The sequence below is a fragment of the Sorex araneus genome, chromosome 3 (assembly GCF_027595985.1).
Source record: "Sorex araneus isolate mSorAra2 chromosome 3, mSorAra2.pri, whole genome shotgun sequence".
Classification (NCBI taxonomy): Eukaryota; Metazoa; Chordata; class Mammalia; order Eulipotyphla; family Soricidae; genus Sorex; species Sorex araneus.
Window position 1 is genome coordinate 175,177,942 of NC_073304.1, and position 14,964 is coordinate 175,192,905.

The following is a 14,964-nucleotide window of genomic DNA, read 5'->3' on the forward strand; positions in this document are numbered from 1 at the left end:
CTCCACGACAATGCTGTGTAGGAGAGGTGAAAGTTGCCGGCTGAGGCATCCCTAAGCCCAGAAGATACATCACTTCTCTCGGTAAAAAGCAGACTTTCAGAGATGCCCTTTATCAGGTTGAATAAATTCTCCCCTGTTCCCACATTTTCAACGCAAGTGAATATTGGCTGCCATCACATGCTTCCTCTCCTCCTACTCAGATCATTGTTTTCCTTTTTATTTCCTTTTTAATATGATAAATCACAGTAATTTTCAGATCTGAGTGCTGCCTTCTGTTCCTGGGATAATACTCCACGGTGAAGTCTTGGAAGAGGATTCGTGTACTCAGCTGAATCTTACTTGCCAATGTCAAAGTTACCAGCTTTTTATTAACATGAAAATACCTGAGTGATGGTCTGATTCAGTGTTTCCCAAAGTGGGCACTGCCCCCCATGGGCTGGGGGTACTGGACAATACAGTAGGGGCAATGGTGGCCTCAGATGCAATTTGGGGGGGGGGGGTCTTTCTTTCTGTTTAGGTAAAGAAGATAGACTCCTACAGGGATAATGAGTAATATTGTTCTATGAAAGGGGGTGGCAGGCCAATTAGGTTTAGGAACTCTTGTTCGATTTTCATTTTCCTGTGATGTCTCTGTATGGCTTACATGTCTACAGTAATAAGGCCATTAACTCTTCCCGTTCAGCCTGGAGAGTCACAGGGGTCTCTCCCGAGCTTGGATCTAGACCTGGACACATTACTGCTGACCATGACCCTGGGCAATGGGTACACAGAACTGCCTGGACTCTCCTCCCCACTCCTCAAACCAACTGGGCCAAAAAATTAAAGCAATGACTGGCATTTATGCCGCACCTCATGGTTTTTACAAAGCCCCTTTCTACAACCCTCTCTGAGTCTGCACTAACATCTAGGTTATATCCCTTCCCATGTTGCAGGTAATGAAGTTGAAACATATGACTTACCCAAAGCCACACAGCTATGATACGCTAAAAATTGATTATATCAGAGTCCCCTCTGCAAGTCTTTTGCCTCTCAATTTCAGAGTTCACAATTTTTCCAATTTTCTACCATTTCCTGGATTCCCCAACTTTCCTACAGCACTTTGTGGCTCTCTAAGGGAGTTGTAATCCTGGCTTGAAATATCTCTGGGTGGGAAAAAAAAAAAGCAAGGAGAAAAAAATGTCATGGCGATGCAGAGGAGTTGGGAAGAATGATGAGGAACCAGAATTAAATACATCATGGAGGTAAGACCAAGCTGGGCAGTAATGCGAGCGGAATCCTGGCTCTCCAATCCTGCTCCTGGGACAGAATGAAGGCATTCAACACACTGAACTAGATTCAGCACCAGTTAAATGGGTGGCCTCAGTCTACTGCCTCTCCCCACACACCCCTGCAACACACACACACACACACACACACACACACACACACCACACACCACACACCCCTCATTAATGACAGGGCAGTGTAAAGCCACAAGGCACCTCCTACACAGGGAGAGGCTCCTGGCACTGATCAGGGCCCAGTCCCTCCACAATCAGGGTTGGGCCTCCCTCTAATTACCAGCATCCTGGCCCAGGGCCTGCCGTGCTATTTACAGCAGCGTTCCTGCTCCTGGCAGTTACACCCCATTCAACTACAGACACCCCCTGCTCATGGCCAGCTGCATGAAGACACCCTGGCCTCCCTCTGCTCACCCTACAGTCCTTGCGGGCAACCCTGAATGTCCCCACACAGCACCCCATGTCATGCCCATGTCCCTGCTCACACAGACGCACAGGACAGGCTCCGGGGTCCCCTGATGCATCCATAGGGACCACCCCCCTTAATGGGGAGTGCCCAATGCTTCCAGCAAATCTGGTGGTGAAGTTTATTTCTGTTTTATCTCCCATTTCATTAATGACACTGATAATTTTTTAATTAATCTAGTTATATATTTGGACTGGAGCAATAGCACAGCGGGTAGGGTGTTCGCCTTGCATTCGGCCAAACCATGTTCGATTCCTCCGCCCCTCTCGGAGAGCCTGGCAAGTTACCGAGAGTATCACACCCACACGGAAGAGCCTGGCAAGCTACCCGTGGCATATTGAATATGCCAAAAACAGTAACAATGAGAGACGTTACTGGTGCCCGCTTGAACAAATCAATGAGCAACGGGATGACAGTGACAGTGACAGTTATATATTTGTCATTTTATTGGTGTCTTCAAAGAACAGCTTTTGGTCATATTAACTTTTCTCTTCTGGCTTTTTGTTTTACTGATTTTATTTCCTTTACAGCTCCTTTTTTAGTTTATTCTGAACTTAATTTGTATTACTTTGTCCAAATTTTCCAGGTGGGATTTAGATCATTTTTTAATGTCTTCTTTCCTAATACTGAAATTTAAACAATATATTTCCTTCTATCATGACTTTGTCACTCCTAATTATTTTTTTTTTATTGAATCACCATGAGATAGTTACAAGCTTTCATGTTTGGGTTACAATCACACAATAATCAAACACCCATCCCTCCACCAGTGCACATTCCCCATTACCAATATCCCTGGTATACCCCCTCTTCCCCACCCTCCCCCTGCCTCCATGGCAGACAATATTCCCCACACTCTCTCTCTACTTTAGAGCAAGATGGTTTGCAATATAGATACTTAGAGGCTATCACATTTGGTCTAATATCTACTTTCAGCACACATCTCCCATCCTGACCGATTCCTCCAACCATCATATTCTTAATGATCCCTTCTGTATTCCATCTGCCTTCTCCCCTCCGCTCATGAGGCAGGCTGCCAACTAAGGAACGATCTTCCTGGTCCTTGTATTTACTGTCCTTGGGGTATCAGCCTCATGTGATGCTATTCTATAGTCCACAAATGGTCACTCCTAATTTTTAATGTGTTTATTTTCAAGACACTCAATTTTAAAAGTTTTCTAACTCCTCTGGTGATGTATATTTTACCCCATTATTATTTAATGGTGCATTGTTTAATTTCTAAAAGTTGAGGGGTCTCCTTACTGATTTATATATTCAGTTGTAATCCAAGGACACACTTTCACTATGCAGCTTTAAGAAAGAACAAAGTAACTGGATCTGCAGCAACTCGGAGGGAACGAGGGGGTACGGTGCTGAGAGAAGTCAGTCTGCAGGTAAGGGGCAGGTCCAGAATAATCTCTCATCTGTGGGGCTAAGATACACAGCAAGGGAGCAACAAAGGGCCAAGGACAATACAATGGGGAACTGATCCACACAATGGAGGGGTCCTGGGAGCTAGGGAGAGGAATGGGGTACACCTTTGATGGGTGCGGTATTGGGATCATGTGCATGAGAAATCATTATTAATAGCATTGGAACAAAAGTAACTATTCGGAAAAAAAAAGTCATTCTACTAGAAGCCACATTCCCTCTTGTCAGGATGCTGCTAAATTAACATTTGTGAAGGGGGATCTCCAACAACAGAGGCCAAGGAAAAGGAAAACCGAGAAATTTACTCCAGGTTCCAGTGAAATATGTGCTTCAGGGGCCCCTTGGGAGGTGGGGAAGTCAGAGGCTTACAGGGTCTGGGCATACAGCTCCAGGGAGACCCATGAATGCAGCGCTCTGGGGTTCCCAGGTAAAGGATGGTCAATCCATTGAGGTGGAAAGAGTGTGGTTTGTGGTAGCTCTGTGGCTTCTTTTTTTTTTTTTTTTTTGCTTTTTGGGTCACACCTGGCTATGCACAGGGGTTACTCCTGGCTCTGCACTCAGGAATTACCTCTGGCGGTGCTCAGGGGACCATATGGGATGCTGGGATTCGAACCCGGGTTGGCCGCGTGCAAGGCAAACGCCCTACCCGCTGTGCTATCACTCCAGCCCCTCTGTGGCTTCTTTAAGGGGAACACTGAAATCAGGAGCTCTGGCGGACCCTCGGGGATACTGGGAGGTCAGGAACTGGCATTTGCTTGTGGCTGGGGCTGTCTCTCTAAGGGCATGCACTCGGAGCAGGGCTGAGCCAGTCCCCCAGATTACTCAGACAAAACAGAGTCAGCCAGGCTGGGAGTCAATGCTCTACAGTATGACGGCCTTTGTGAACTGCATTTGAGAGAGGGTCAATGCTTCAAACACACGTCACTGTCTCAGACATAACACAGGAGATGCTCAAATATCATGCCATTCAGTGTCACTTCAGGATCCAGGTGATAAGGAGGGGAAACCTTGTCATATTATAGGAAATGATGTGATTCCCGCTCCTGCTTTTCTTCCAGGGCGTTTTGCAAGCCACACTTTCCAAGAACTGATCAACCACTTAATGTTGCTGTTTATTTTCTTCCAGAGGTACTAGAATGACTGTAGATTTATGTATGTCTCCTTTGAGTTCTTTCAAGGTTTGCTTCATGTGTTCTGAAACTCTGTTTAGGGACTTGTCCTCTGAACCCGGGCACACAGCCCCTTTAGTCATTAAGAAGCGTGCATGCTAGCTCTCTTCTCTTCTCTCTCTCTCTCTCTCTCTCTCTCTCTCTCTCTCTCTCTCTCTCTCTCTCTCTGTTTCTCTGTCTGTCTCTGTCTCCATCTCTGTGTCTCTCCCTCTCTCCGTCTCTCTGTCTCTGTGTCTGTCTCTTCCTCTCTGTCTCTGTTTCTCTGTCTCTCTGTCTCTGTCTCTCTCTGTCTCTGTCTCTGTCTCTCTCTCTCTCTCTCTCTCTCTATATATATATATATATCAACATATCATTCATCTGTACTTAATACAGCCACTCCAGCTTTCCTGGACTTACCCATGAGGCATAATTGCGTATTTGCAATTCTCCTGGATAGGTGCTCAGGAGGACCCTGGTTTTCTACTGAAAATCAGACCTTCATCAGATCACTGTACCCTGTATGTCGTTATTTAATTTTCTCTCGCTAATTTTTAAGATTTATTCATCTTTGACTTAAACAGCTTTGTCATGATTAATTAATTCAGCATGGTGCTCACATAATATCATATATCTAACCATTTCAACTTTTTTCAAAACTCAAATTTGGGGAGATGGGTAGGACTATATCTCCAAGTATGCTTGGTATCCACTCACTGTCCTTTCTCCTTTGGTATAAAAATTAAATATATCACCAAAGACCTCCTCTAAGACTGGGTATGAGAGTCTCAATCTTCATATCATCTTGGCTAATTTCTACGGATCAAACTTTAAGCTGGAGTGATAGCACAGCGGTAGGGCATTCACCTTTCACTCGGCTGACCCATGTTCAATTCCTCCGCCCCTCGGAGAGCCCAGCAAGCTACCAAAAGTATCGTGCCCACACAGCAGAGTCTGGCAAGCTACCTATGGTGTATTGGATATGCCAAAAACAGTAACAAATAAACCTCACAATGAGAGACGTTACTGGTGTCCACTAAAATGAATTGATGAGCAACGGGATGACAGTGACAGTGATAAACTTTAAGATAGTCCTTTTTCATGTCATATCCATTCAGGTACAAAGTACTTTTAGTCTGTTACTTCAGAAATGTATTTTTAATTCTACAACTTCCTCTCTTAGTATTTCCATTTATAAGTCAAGATGTATTACAACTGATCCAGTCACTGAAAGCATCTTTTGCTTTATTTTATTAAGAACGAGCATTAACAGATCTTTTTTTCTGAGGGGGGGTCATACCTGGCAATGCACAAGGGTTACTCCTGGCTTTGCACTCAGGAATTACTTCTGGCAGTGCTCAGGGGACCATATGGGGTTCTGGGAATCCAACCTGGGTCGGTCTCATGCAAGGCAAACGCCCTATCTGTTGTGCTATTGCTCCAGCCCCTCTTGTTCTTTTTTTCTTGAACTTCCTCCGCTTTTAAGTGGGCAGACACCAATGGCTCAAGCTCTAAATACTGGGGAATAAAACCCGCAGAAGCACCAGGACACCACCAACAGCAAAACAAACTTGGTCCATTCCATTCAGGGGTGTTAAGGGGGAGAATGATTTATTTATGATGAACAAAACTAAAATTCCCTCCACACAGAGTACAAGGATGAAGTCAGACATACCCTACTAGGGATTTTTGTTCATAATCTTGGATCAAGAGCAGGTGAAGGGGGGGTGGGGGCAGGATGTGGAGGAGGAGGAGGAGGAGGAAATCTCTGGAGACAAATGACCAATTCCAAGGCAACTGTTCTTAATGTCACATCAGTAACACACAAACACCTCTGCCAGTTGGGGAGCGAACCCAGCATCTGAAGGAGTCGCCCACATCCCCTCAGATCCTGTTCTCATTGGGAGCAGCCCGGCTCCAAATACGCTCTCACTCACTCCCATGAGCTCACATCTTTTACTTGCCCGGTGATCCCGTCAAGTTGCCAGAGAGTACTTCCAGCTCAGGAGAGCCCTGAGGACCAGGAAGTGCCATCCGGGCACCCACACAAGCAGCAAGGCTCATATAATAAGCACTTATTATATCCCCCTCTGGGCAGCTCTAACACAGGGCCCCATCTGCAGCTTCCCCCTCCCCCCCACCCCGACAGACCTGAACCAGGGCAGCCCCCACCTCCCTGACTCACTTCTGCACGGGTTTGCCTGGGGTCTACTTTCGTTTCTGAAAGTGGCTCCCATGGGGATCACATCATTGAATGGGGGGGCAAAGAGAGGGTGGGACACAAAAACTTTGGCAACAGCACAAGGTTTCTGAAGTTGCAAGGACCATGAAACTAATTCAGCTGGGTCTCACATGCTGGGGGAAAAGGCAGCTGTTTTAGAGAAAGGACCACTAAGTGAATGATGCTTGGAGGGCTTGCTTGGTATGGGAGATGCATGCTGAAAGTAGACAAGGGTCCAAACATGATGGCTGTTTAGTATCTGTATTGCAAACCATAACACCCAAAGGACAGAGAGAGTAATAGGGAATGAGCCAGCCACAGAGGCGGGGGTGGGAAGAGGTGGGGGTGGCAGGAGGGACACTGGGGACATTGGTGGTGGAGAATGGGCACCGGTGGAGGGATGGGTACTCAAACATTGTATGACTGAAATGTAATCACGAAAGTTTGTACGTCTGTAACTGTATCTCATGGTGATTCCTTAAAATAAAATTAAAACCAAAAATATCTGTTGTTAAACCATTTTGGAAGGTAATCAGATCATAAGTATCTAGAACAATTTTTACAGTAAACTAAAGTTCATTTGTTACTGAAGAAAGAAAAGCATTTGTATATAAATATAAATCTGTTTTTTTTCTGTTTCAGTAATAACAATAATAATAAAAACTAATTCAAAATTCAACTGCTCGACAGACCAAGGCATCTGTGGCCGTGCTCATTGGTTTGGTATTTCCCAGGGCCAGGAGGTTGAAGAGGCTCAAGAAGCACAATTCTGGGGGGCTCCGCCTGGCTGCCCCCTCTCAGGATGGCAGTGGGGCTCAGGACTCACCAGGGCTGACCCCAGAACACCCCAGCTGCCCCGCAGGTGAATTGCTCCCAGATGAAAATCAACTCCTATCCCGGACCCATGGACTCAGACACAACAAACAGCCGAAAGGCCTCACGCTGGCAAACCCGCCCCAGGCTTGCATTCGAGAACCACCCCGTGGGTATGAGCAGTTCCCAGTTCTACCCTGAAGATGAACAGCTTGGGGGTCTGCTCAGAAGAGGGAAGTGCTTGTGGGGTAGGATGGGGGAGGGGGGTGAGAAACAAGGATGCAGTTCTCAGGCTTCTGCACTAGTCACCAGCTCATGAAGCAGGGGCGGGCAGACGGCCAGCCACCAAGAGGTGGGTAGCCCACAGATGGCACTGTGGACACTGGGAGACAGACTCACAAGGTCACGAGGTGGAGCTGTGATCCTTCTAGAGCTTCCTCAACACAAACCAAGGGTCAGCACAGAAGAGATGTGGGGGACACAGACCCCTCACAAAAAACTGCACCACCAATGACAATGCCTCGGAAGAGAAAATACCCGAGTCGGCAGCTGGTTAGGGTCCTAATACACCCCACACAGCAAAGCCTGCCCCTATCTCCTCTCTCACAAAGAGACCAGAGATGCTGTTTTCAAGGAACAATGGAAGCTTCCCCAAAGGGCTGCCAACCTGAGCGAGGAGAAGGAGAGCGGCCTTCCCACCCGCTCCGTGGAGGCAGCCAGCAAGAGTCACACATAACCATGGTGACATTTTTCTAAAGATACCTCCTTACTTGGGGAGGCCAAGAAGCAGAGTACATATTTGCCATTATTTTGGCTAAGGCAGAAGTTCACTACATGAATTTTTCATACTTTTATTCAATAATGATTCCATAATTCCCGCATTTGAAAAAGAAATTGCACCCTGGAGCTATAAAAAGTTCCCCTCCATAAAACGTGGTGTTAATTGAATGCCGGTACAATTTTTTTCTGTCTTTTATTTTTCTTAAATAATAGTATGTGTGTTTTTCCCCAGAGTGTGATGTGAGATTGAGGGGGAGGTTATGGTTTGTTCCTTGTCTCTGTATCTTGCTGTGTTTTTGTGGGAAGGTCACTGAACATGAGGTTGCTTCTCTCTACAAATGTGGAAGTGCATAATTCGGGACAGCTTGTGAGAGACTCTGTGCTACAGGACAGAAATCTGGAATAAATTCATCTTGCCTGAGAGAAACTTCAGAGCACTGAACAAGCTAGAGTGGACAAAGCACCTTTGAATTCTGGTCAGATAGTGACACCATCCCCCTGGTGGTCTCAAGCCTAAATTTCAGAACAGCATTCAATCCCCATCAACAAGAGCTGAACTAGGGTTTAAAAATGCCCCGAAAATCAGGCGCCAAGTCCTCAAATGCCAATGCAACTGAACAGAGTTCTACTCCATTACATCTGAGCCCTGTTACACTGGACACCAGAGTGAAAAAGGAAGATTGCATTTATCTTATAAAAATCCATAGCCCAGGACTGTGAATGTAGAGAAGAAAACAGCGTTGGTCACTCTTCATTTAGGCGGGAAAATGGGGTGGATCAAAGGGAAAGCTTGAGGGTAAAACAAGGTTTGCATTTGTTTAGGAGAGTCTGCAGAGACAGACAACCACAGATTAAAAAGCTAAGAGCAATCTTTAAACAAAGGGAAAATACCAAAGGGGATAAAAAGAAGTCGAGAAAGCTCAACAACCCATCCATGCTTTTAAAAATATTCTGATTCAAAGAGTTATGGATATCTCTTCAAAATATTAAAATACAAAAAACTCAACCAAGAGAGATGCATCAGTGTATACCAAAAACATTCACGTTGACACTATTATAACCATGTTACCTAGAATAATTTCTTTTTAAAATAAAATTTTAAATCTTAACCAAAATCCAGCAACTTGGTTGAAAACTCGAGTCATTTCTAATTAAAACTGGAATGTTTAATGTCTACAGTCTCACTATAACCTATAATTGTACTAAGGGTATTTTTAAACTCCAAGAAAGAAATGAGTCAAGAATCAAGAGAAAATAGGCAAAATTATATTTATAAAGGGTTTTATTATATATGTGAAAAACCTCCAAGAATCCTGGGGCAATTTCTACAGATAATAATGGCACAATATAAAAGTAACCAGAATTCATATATACAAATACTAATCAGAGATTATAATGAAGGAAAAACCTTCGGTACAGGGAAAAATAGATGAAGAAAATTGTGAAAATTCCTAAAAGATACAAAAGTAGGCCTGGGGGAAATATGGAAAGACATGTATACATCACAACTGAAAGTCTCAAGATCCAAAGGCGTCAATTCTCCCTAGGTTTATTTACAAATTTAAGATGCAATCAATAAATCAGTTTTTGTGGTTTCTCTTCTGGAGCGAGATGGATTGATTACGAAGGTTAGAGTTAAACATGAATATTCAGGAAATTCCCAGCAGGAAAAAAAAAAAGAACAATATGTGGGAAGTTACCTCCAAGATATGAAAACATTATGAAGCTTCTATAATTAAAGCAGTATGGTATTGGCTTATGAATAGACCGACAGACCAATGGAACAGAATGAGGAACACAGAAATAGCCCCGTGCCTATGAAACTTAGTCTGCACTGAAGGCGGCAGCTCAAATCAGTAGGGAAAAGATGGACTTTTTTTATAAATGGTGATAGAACAACTGGATAGCCATATGGAAAAAAGATAAAGTTGGATCCATTCCTCACACCATACACTGGTACAATTTCTTAAAATATCAGACTTTCAAATGTAAAAAAAAAAAAAACCTGAAATCATACAAACATTAAGAAAAAGCCAGTGACTTTCCTTCTAACTTAGGAGGAAGACATTTCTTTTTTTTTTAACCCTTTTTGGGTCACACCCAGTGATGCCTAGGGGTTACTCCTGGCTCTGCAATCAGGAATTACTCCTGGCGGTGCTCAGGAGACCATTTGGGATGCTGGGAATTGAACCAGGTCAGCTACATGCGAGGCAAATGCCCTCCCCACTGTACTATCATTCTGACCCCAAGAGGAAGACATATCTAACTTGGATTAAAACACCAGAAGCAAAGGATTAATAAGTGTAATTATAAGGCATCACATTGGAAACAAGAAAAGTCAAATCACAAACTGGGGAAAATGTGCAATTCATGCATCAAACAAAAACCAGTTTACATTTCTCTTAGGAGCTGAGAAAATAAAAATCCATGAAAAACATTCAACATAAGATGTAACAGAAGTGGTCATTAAACATAAGAAGACATTTTCAATCTTTTTCATAATTAGAAAAATGTGAATCTTGACACTTAAGAACTGTTTTCACCTATCAGGTTGGAAAACTTGAAAAACTTCAGAACTGGGGCCGGAGCAATAGTACAGCAGATAGGGCACTTGCCTTGCTTCAATCCTCGGCATCCCACAAAGTCCCTCGACCTGGTGAGAAACAATTCCTGAGCGTAGAGCCAGGAGTAAGGCCTGAACACAGTCGCATGTGGCCCAAAAACAAGCAAAAAAGGGGGAAAAAAGAAAAATTTGAGAATTTACTATTTGGAGAAACCCTATAAAAGCCAACTTGGAACAAAAGAGATGTGCACATGTGCTGCCCAAGTACATGAGCACACATACCCACGAGCACATGTGTTGCTGCTGGTAGTATGGTACTCGATATCTGCATCTCTCATCTCTTTTTTTGGGGGGGGCGGTGAAGGGGGCAAAACCAGCTATGCACAGGGGTTATTCCTGGCTCTGCACTCAGGCATCACTTCTAGGTAGAGTCTGTTGCTAGGGTGGTTACCAAGGGGTAGAGTTGGGAGCAGTGAATGGTCTTCTTGGCATTCCTTTCTAGGCCTTTGCTCCAGCCTTCTCTGGGTCTGTGCTGGCAGCAGTGTAAGGCCTTAGTTCCTGTGTACCCTCCCTCCCCCCACCCCAGCCCCAACGGCCTTAGGGCTAGTTGGTTTTTCAACTCCCAAGAACTCACTGCCACGGGACCCTTTTCCTGCTTCAGTTTCCTATCCCCTTCCTGGGCAGATCAGTGCTTAAAGTATTGGCTTTCTTAAGAGTCAAGCCAGAGCCAGAAATAGTACAGAAGTTAAGGCGCAGGCTATTTGGACAGTCAAGCCTAGTTTGATCCCTGGTACTGCACAATTCTTTGAGCATTGCTGGGTGCAGCCTTGGGCCCCCAGGCACTGTTGATCTTGGTCCTGGAGGCCTCAAGCTTCTCCAGGGTGGCCAAGGTAATCCCCCACACTGCAGGATCTGAGCAGCAATGCATCCTCAGTTCCTCATATTGAACAGCTCCCTCACCCTCAACTCTGGCCAAGAATTCCTGGGAGAGGACCCAGATCTGCTGAGTCCTCAGCAGAAACCTCCTGAGAAACTCAGAAACCCCCAGCATGGAATGAATAGCTAATTAATTTCATGGCTATCAGTTTTTGAATTGTTTTTCAGTATTTAAAAAACACAGTGGGTAGGGCATTTGCCTTGCACTCGGCCCACCCGGGTTCAATTCCTCCACCCCTCTCAGAGAGCCCGGCAAGCTACCGAGAGTATCCCACCCATATGGCAAAGCCTGGCAAGCTACCATGGCATATTCAATATGCCAAAAACAATAACAACGAGTCTCACAATGGAGACGTTACTGGTGCCCGCTTGAGCAAATCAATGTACAATGGGATAACAATACTACAGGGCTACTATTTGGGAAAAACTCAAGGAATACAGGCTGTGACTTATGGCCCTTTTTTATGAAACATGACTTCTAGCATGCTACAACCAAATTCCACTCTGCCCAATAAGCCACTACTTTTGATTAACAATCTTTTAGGATCTTTACTGATAATAGGCAAAAACTTCAATATCTGTTAATAGGCTAACAAATAACTGCATATCAGCATAATGGAACAGAATACTGTGATAATAGAGATGAATATAACAGGCTCTTTACTAAGGAAAGTATGCTAGAAATAACACAGTCCTCATTTATATATATAAAGTTTAAATATAATTAAGATGAATTTATGACAATGAAAATAAAAATCACGGATAGTTCAGGCTGGTGGGGCAAGGCTGTAGTATTTACAAGAAAGGAACAAGAGGAAACCTTCAGAGGTGAATGGAAACATTTGACATCTTGATACAGACAGAATGTGGTCTCATATGTACGCAAGAAATCCACGAACCATTCATTCAAGCTTTGTGAGCTTTAGTACATGCAAGTTCTATGATAAAATGTTTTAAAGATTTCTGTTTTTTTTTATCGCTGTACTACCTAGTGAATACACCAACTCCACTTCTAAATTCAGGTATCTATTTAATCTTATCTGCAGTATATTCTTCCCCCTCGGACTCTCCTTCACTGCTGGTGGGAATGTCAACTGGTACAGCCTTATTTGGAAAACAATGCAAATAGTCTCAAAGAACTAGGAATTAAGTCTCCATATAACTCACCAATTCCACCCCAAAAGAAAAAAGAAAAAGAAATCAACTCAGACAATATATTTTGCATTCCTTTGTTCACTACAGCCCTGTTCATAATAGCCAAAATGTAAACACTTGGGAACAGCCCAAGTGCCCAAGAACAGATAACTGGATAAAGAAACTATGGCACATATACACAATTAGATACTCGTCAACTATAAGAAAAGATGAACCCGTGAAATTTGATGGACCTGGAGGGTATGATGCTGAGTGAAGTTAGTCAGCAAGAGAGACAGACACAGAATCTCCCTCAAATGTATATAAAGAAATACATATAAAGAATATAAAGATATATATATATGTACATAGGGCTGGAGAAATAGCACAGCAGGTAGGGCGTTTGTTTTGCATGTAGCAGACCCGGGTTCAATTTCTCCACCCCTCTCGGAGAGCCCGGTAGATACTGGAAGTATTTTGCCTGCGTGGCAGAGCCTGGCAAGCTACCTGTGGCGTATTCAATATGCCAAAAACAGTAACAACAAGTCTCACAATGGAGACGTTACTGGTGCCTGCTCCAGCAAATCAATGAGCAAAGGGATGACAGTGATACAGTGATATTGTAGCACTGTCGTCCCTTTGTTCATCCATTTATATAACAAATACCCAATGGCAACAAAAACTGTTGCCAATGGTCTTCCATAGGAAACTACCACAGGGGAGAGAATGGGGAACATTAAGGTGAAGGGGAGACACTGGACAATGGTGGAGGAAGGTGGACACATTTAGAGGAGGGTGTGGTGAGGGACTGTGCTATGCCGGAAACCCTATCATTAACAGTTTTGTAAGCCACAGTGCTAAAATAAAGTATTTTTAAATAAAGTATAAGCTTCCCTTTACAGGCTTGTTCTTTCATTCCAACAACATGGAACAGAATCAAAAGGTAAAACTAAATATTTTTATCTGTACTTCCCATATTTTCCAATTGAACTTCCCTTTGAAAAGGTCAGAAGGTCCAGTGAGAGACAGCTCCATGGTGCAAAGGATGTTTTGGTGCAGGAGTCCTGGGTTTGATCCCCAGCAACACCTGGCCCCTCAGCATCACCGGAGGAAACCCTGAGCATCACTGGGTATGTTCCCCCAACCCCCACCCCACCCCCCAAAAAAAAGGTTCATAAGTATATTTCCCCAGCATTTCACTTACCTTCTCAAAGAAATTTCACCACTAACGATGAGTTGAGATCCAAAACTCTTTTGATTTTTTTAAAATATGTCTGTCTGTATTTTCCATTATGCGATACTGTGGAGGGACTGACTGAGATCATGATCCCTTCCACATTAGCTCCATTCTCAGAAAAATCATGGCTGCATGCAATGCCCTAAGAGTTCAAAGCGATTCCTCTTCTACTAAGCAAAAGATTGCTGCTGTCCTAGGTAGGTACCCAGAGTCTCCACTATACCATCCAGACCAACAGCCCACTAGTAATATAATAAGACCCACACACATCATTCTCAAGTTCAGAAAGGATACATTTTAAATAGAAATTCCTCTCAATTACATATTTTATTCACCAAATGTTACCATGTTAATAAGTTATCAATATGTTATCAATGATATATTTTGCATTAATTTTTTATGTTGTTTAATGAAACAGTGTGAATTTATTCTTATGTGGAACACTAATAGTATGTCTGATTTGGATGACTGTGTTTCAAGTACTCAATGCCATCCATGGCTAGTGAAAACCATACTGAGTGGCACACAAACAGGGTGACTCTTGAAATAAGACTTCAAATTCTACCCATAAGAAATAATGGCACTTCCACCCATCATCTTCAAATCCTACAAAATTATATTTCTTTGCCCTGGAAGTTCTAACTCAATAAACTATGTCCCCACAGCACAGACTTACCCACCAAGTCAGTAGTTCCCACACTTGTCTCTATATGAAACCTAACACACTTCCCACTTACACACTACAAAATTCATTAAACACTGATCTTGTCACTTTGCCAAGACTAACTCAAATTTTTTCACCTCCTACTCTCTTGCAAAATGTTATATATTAAAATTATCCTGTGAAAAGTAGCATGAAATTACTGTGAATATATTCACAATTCAAATGTGCCAGGTCAACTAGCATGTGAAATGAAATCTTCCAAGAAAGAAATGAGGCAAGAAAACATGGCATAAA

At 43.5% G+C, this 14,964-nt stretch overlaps 1 protein-coding gene across 1 annotated transcript in view; it reads right to left on the reverse strand.

The window, feature by feature from the left end:
• LOC101538173 (olfactory receptor 145) overlaps positions 1–14,964 on the reverse strand; it is a 75,286-nt gene that overhangs the window by 13,357 nt on the left and 46,965 nt on the right. The window lies entirely within an intron of this gene.